The sequence below is a fragment of the Amia ocellicauda genome, chromosome 20, assembly GCF_036373705.1.
Source record: "Amia ocellicauda isolate fAmiCal2 chromosome 20, fAmiCal2.hap1, whole genome shotgun sequence".
Taxonomy (NCBI): Eukaryota; Metazoa; Chordata; class Actinopteri; order Amiiformes; family Amiidae; genus Amia; species Amia ocellicauda.
Genome location: NC_089869.1, coordinates 12,321,467 through 12,327,466, shown reverse-complemented (window position 1 = coordinate 12,327,466; position 6,000 = coordinate 12,321,467).

Sequence of the window (6,000 nt, the reverse complement as noted above, 5' to 3'; positions counted from 1 at the left end):
TGAGTACTTGGAAGAATGAGAGAATTCTCCCGGGGGGTTTCTCTTTTCACTCAATAGGGCTTTAACTGAACTTGAACAATATATTTACATATTCATCTTGGCTGATATCCCACCTTTTTTTCCCCCCCAAGTTCTGAGGCAGACATTCATTTTAAGAGGGGCTTCTCTCCTGTGTGCTAGAGACTAACAGTAAATTAGTTACAGGTAGGAGATGCCAAAACAATTAGAATTCCATCAAAATGACAACTTTGCATCGGTTATGGCTTCAGTAGAATCAGAAACATTTTATTTTGTACCCAGTATCCAGACATCATACATTACAGAAGAAAATAAAAAGTTAAGGCTGAAAAAGTGTCTAGTTTTTAATTATACATCTGAAAGCATAATGTAACGTTTTGAAACTGAAAATCATACATTTGCCGAAGGAACAGATGATATTTTTTTCTTATTTTAGCTCACGGCAAGATGCAAAAAAACACAAACGGCTTCAGACGCTTTATACAAGTGATAATTTACTACCAGGCTTTTTAATCAAAGTCAGACTGTTGCATGAAGATTTAAATTCTGCAATTTGTGGTCTAGACTGCTTTACAGTTTAAGTCAACAGCGCAATCCCTGACAACCCAGGAAAGTAAGGGATTCAGCATGAAAATAAAATAAAAACATTAAGCCATTAAGACATTTCTACAGAAGCAATTTCTTTCTCAGGCCACACATATTATAATTATTAATATACATGAAAGCTATACCACATGCAGGAACTCTAGAGTAAATTGTATGGTGTTCTTTACTACTTTTTTCTTCAGACAATGAAGATTTGCATAGCTATTGACCTTGATTTATATGGTACTGATTTTTAGTTTTTGGTCATTTTGAATTGATTAAATCCTTTATTATTACACTCAGAATAAAGCATTACCAAAATTACTGTCTGAAAAACCAAAACCAGCATAAGTGGTATCTTCCAGTAACTGTCATATAAACATGTGCACATTGAACAGAGTTTATGCTTTATTTCTGTTTGTTTAGGTAAATCATTAAATTAAAACTCTCCATACAATTTAACTCCTGCATGCCACTTACAATATCCCCATCTCGTTGTTCCAAATTATTTTAAACCCTTGTGATTAATTTAGGCCTTCATATAAAAGAATATCCTCTATTTGCAATTCAGCAGACAGTTTTAATGCATGGCTTAAACAAGACTTTCCTTTTCTGAAAGACAACATTAGCAGAATCACAGCTCTGATTAAAGAGAAGAGTTGAGTCTTAAGCCAATTCACAGAGAACGCAGACATCGAACAGCACATAGAATCTAAGCCTTGTTTAGTTAGCTGGCTTAATTCTTGTTTAACTTTTTATTACAGCGGCCTGTCTCTTTTGTGATTAGCCCACAGATGTCTTTGTCCAAACTGAGCAGATATTTACAAGACTTATGTGTTTGCAGGAAAGACTTCAGAGAATCGCAAAACTTCCTCAGAAGCTCCGTCTTTGTTTCTTTAATCCAGCCTGGTTTTCAAAGAAACCAAGACAGAAGATCAAAATGAAATGAATATTGGCAACTGTGTATCGACTTGAAATCAATTGTGAAGAAGAGAAGCAATGTGTGTGGGCTTTGTTTGTTTTTGTGCATCTCTCAATAGGCAGTTCGTTAATTTATATCTTTGAAATGTTTTTTTTGTTTTATCAATAAATGCTGTGAATTTGTAGGAGTACTTAAGCACTAAAAGAGACGGACAGCTGTTTCAGCTCATACAACACACTCAGTACTTAAAATGCTTAAGATGCAAGTCTTTCTTGGTCATTCTTAGGTGCACCAAGACATTGCTGAAAAACAAAGAACACAAATTCATGAACTGTGTTGATGGAAGATAAGAAACTCTGAAAGACATTTTAACAATGGAAGCTAGTACAAAAGAAAGCAACAGAATACATTACACCAGTTTTACAATAACTTCACTTGCTTCTGATAAAATTCAGTATTGTTCTAATTATTCATAAAGGTTCGAATCCAATGCAATTATAGTGCATCTAACAAGTAAATCTAACAGTTACCAAAAACAAGTGTCACTGAATCTATCATCTGCAATGTAAAACTTTACATTCCTTTCCACCTACTGGAAAAAGTGTAAAAAGGCAATAACTATCAGGTGAAGACGGTTTTTATATGTTTTCATATATTTTTAAATTATATTAATATATGTTTTAGAATCCCTTACTAATTTAGTGGATGGGATCAAGTCAGCATGTTTCATATTTCAGAATGTTCTACTTTCTGTACTTGCTGAAGATCGCATAAGTGTCCAGACATGGGAGGGCACAGAGCTATATTCTATTATGTGTGGTCTAAAGGTCACTCACGTAAATGAGTGAAATAAATAGATTATGAATGTTCCATCACAGGGACCAGATGTTCCAGTATAGTAGAGCTGTGGGTCAATGTGTGCCATGACATGCTCATGAGCGACGGCATGGTTGTTGAATGCTGTTCTCAGAATCAATAACAGCTGGAAATAAAGTAAAGGTTCAAGGGTTTTGTTGACAATGTTCTGATAATTCTTTTCTGCATTTGCTAGGCCTCGTGCATTGTTTAATACAGGATTTGGAGAATGAACTTCATGTATTTTTGTACCCATTTTTAAGTTGTTGCAAAAAAGGGTGGGGGGTGTGCTTTGAGGGGAGACTATGAGGGGCAGGCACCCACCTCCGCTACACCCAGAGTGCAGAGTGGGGTGCGCCTGAATAACAAATAAATAAATGTACTCTAATGAAAGAGGGCCCTCCCAATAATGACTTAAAACAGCTGCATCCAGATTCAAAATGCCATATTTAACACACACACACACACACCCACACACACACAGTGTCAATCAAAAGTTCAAGGGGATGTAAAACAGCTCAGTTGCTACACAAAATAAGATAACCTATTCAATTTAAAATAATTTAAATGTGGCAAGGCTCAGTATTACTAATGCTAACAATGAAGTAATGTAACAAACATATAAAGGCAGATGGGCTATTTATTTTCTATCCATTAGATGGCACTAGAAGCCAAAAATGTCCTCAAAGAGTGCAGAATGATTCAAGCTGATTACCAACCCACAGTTATCAATATTGCAGTCCGCTGAATCTAATAATCCACCTACAGTGGTAGAGCATTTAAAGGCTAAGGATTGCATTGTAGCAGAGTGGACTTGTGAAGGATGCTTCACAATCCATACTGAGATCTCACATACTTAACTGAACTATTTGTTTGTTTGACTGGTCATAAATGTGCCAACAAATTCTCAGAAGATGACTGTGTAGTTCTCAGAAATCCAAACCTCAAAAACACGACAGCCAGTGAATTTTGTTTCCACATCCACTGAAAAAATATGCACATCCACACTTGCCACATGGTCTCACGGCAAAACATTCCCATGCCCTATAGGATCTCCTTGTCTGTAACCATCTCATTCTCTACTTGATATTGTTGCTTTTACTTCAGTAGGCTTTATAGTTTTGTATACTGCCAATATACATTTTTGTTATCGTTAAATACATCCATCAATTAGCACAGGAGAAGTAGTTGCATGAAGATAGAAGAACTGCATTATTAAACTTCCAATGTTTATTTTTTCCCTTAGTGAAGTTTTCCAAAAGCAACAAAAGGTTAATCCTCACAACTACACTAATATCACGTTCATGCCTGAATAGAAACAAAAATATTTCAACAATCCAAAAATGCTTCACAAATTGTATGCTTCTCTGAAATGCTGTTAGTTTTCTAATACTCAATGGCATTGTGAATTTAGAGGTTAAGCTGAACTAGAACTAGTGGACCATACTGTTACACACTGAGCCTTTTTGCTTCAGTGCCTAGAATTAATCTGTGATTGCCAGAATATATACTTACAACTATTTTTTGTATAAATATACATTTTTCAGTCAACACCATTTCAAACAGGATTATGTAAGGAACAAGTGTTAGATCCCACCCCCCCCCCCTTCCAAAAAAAAACAAAATCTTACATTTACATCAAATTGTTCATGTAATGAAACTCAATTTGTGTCATTAACATTCAAGACACTGGGTTCATGAATACATTTAGTTGAAGTGTAGCGCTACAAAAAGAAAATGTCTGTTCTGCCACTCTCTAGCTCCATCGCAGGAAGCAGACTGTCCAACAGATAAAGTCTGTTTTAAGAATTTAATTACAAAGATGACATTCTGGCACTTGATATGAGAATTTTAAAGCAGGGCTGATGAACGGCAAACTTAATAACACATCAAAAATAAACTCATTAAAACTGCATTTGGTTCTTCCTCAGACTTGGATTGCTCAGGCAGATACAAGTCAAAGCGGAAATGAGATGCCAACCCATGCCAACTAGCTTTAGGTTTACAGCTCCTGGAGTAGCACTGCTGACCCCACACTTACACATGCTGAGTTTGCCACCCACTGCTAAATTATATTATTAATTATTGATCTATATAAAACTATTATTCACCAAAAAAGAAAAAAAAAACCTTTACAACTATAATACAATTATTATTATTATTATTATTATTATTATTATTATTATTATTATTATTATTATTATTATTATTTATTAGCAGACGCCCTTGTACAGAGCGGCTTACAATACAGTGTCAAACTTCAGCTTCAGCTTGTAGCATCTATAGCCAGTTTGTCCATTTTGTGGCCCCCATCAAAGCTCACTATAGGGGCCCCTCCACCTCTACCTGTCATGACCATTTTACGTCACCACACACACAGCAGTGTCTGCCACAGTCCCATGCCATAAGGGTGGGCTGCAGCTCACTTGTCAGCTCAAACAGGACACTGAAAGACATTTTCTTACCTGCTGGTAGTTCTTCGCTTTGCTGGCCGTCATAGGCCGAAACTGGCGGACTTACGGTAGCCCAAGAGTGCCAAAACGCGCGCTGAATCGCATTACCGTTTGTAAATAGACAAACGCGCCGGCGGGGCGTGTAGGGGGGAACGGAACACATTACAACAACCTTTAAACAAACACCATATCTTTGTATGTATGTATGTATGTATGTATGTATGTATTTGAAAAATGCATGTAAAAGGCCCAGGTATTTGCAGAAGTCTGTGCAGTTAGGTCAGCATAATTGAATTCCTAGCAACAACGATTTTTCGCTATGAGTATGCAAATGTGGGAAGCTGGGGGTTGAAACAGCTTGCTCTTGCTTCCCAAAAATAAAATAAAATATCGAAATTAGGGGAAGTAAAAAAATAAATAAATAAATAAAAAGTGTATTATTTAACTAGAAAATTAGGATTTTATTGGAACTTACAATTCAGCTTGTAATACTGCTGCTAGGCATCAGGGGGCCCCACGCATTTACATGTATTTACAGATACATTATAATAACACATAAAGACGCATATATCCGTCATTTTAGAAATAGCGGGGCTATGCCTTTAAGTTATACTAGGCCTCAGTCTCAGGCCGTTACTAGATCTTATTTTCAATTATAACAAAGCCAAAAAGGGAGCACAATGAGCAGCCTGTTAACAACCAAGAGGCTCCACAGAATTAACATGGGCTCTTTGCAACACTTACTACCATCTAAAGCTGATACGAAGCCGAGAAAAGCTGGTCTTTTCTATTATTTAAATTGTGCCTTTGCAGAGCCTGCAAATTAATTTCCAAAATGCTTGATATGGGATTACACAGTACTCTCTCTAGTGAATCATTTGACTTCAGCCTTTCAGTATTAAAGATTTATCGAGTCTCCTGACACACAGAAGCAAGCCATGTACAGGCTGAGTTTTTGATTAAGATGGAATAACTGCAGATTGCCAGTCGAGTTTTTGATTTTGTTGTTTAAGCACACGCAAATACAAAACTTATAAATGAGATGAAAAAACTGCTAATTTTCTAGCATTTTGCCCAATCAGAGGTTATTCGCCCCCGCAGCTAGAAAGCCCAGAGAGGTGGCGTCATTTGTCCTGACCTCTCTCGCTCTCCTGTCCATGACTATTT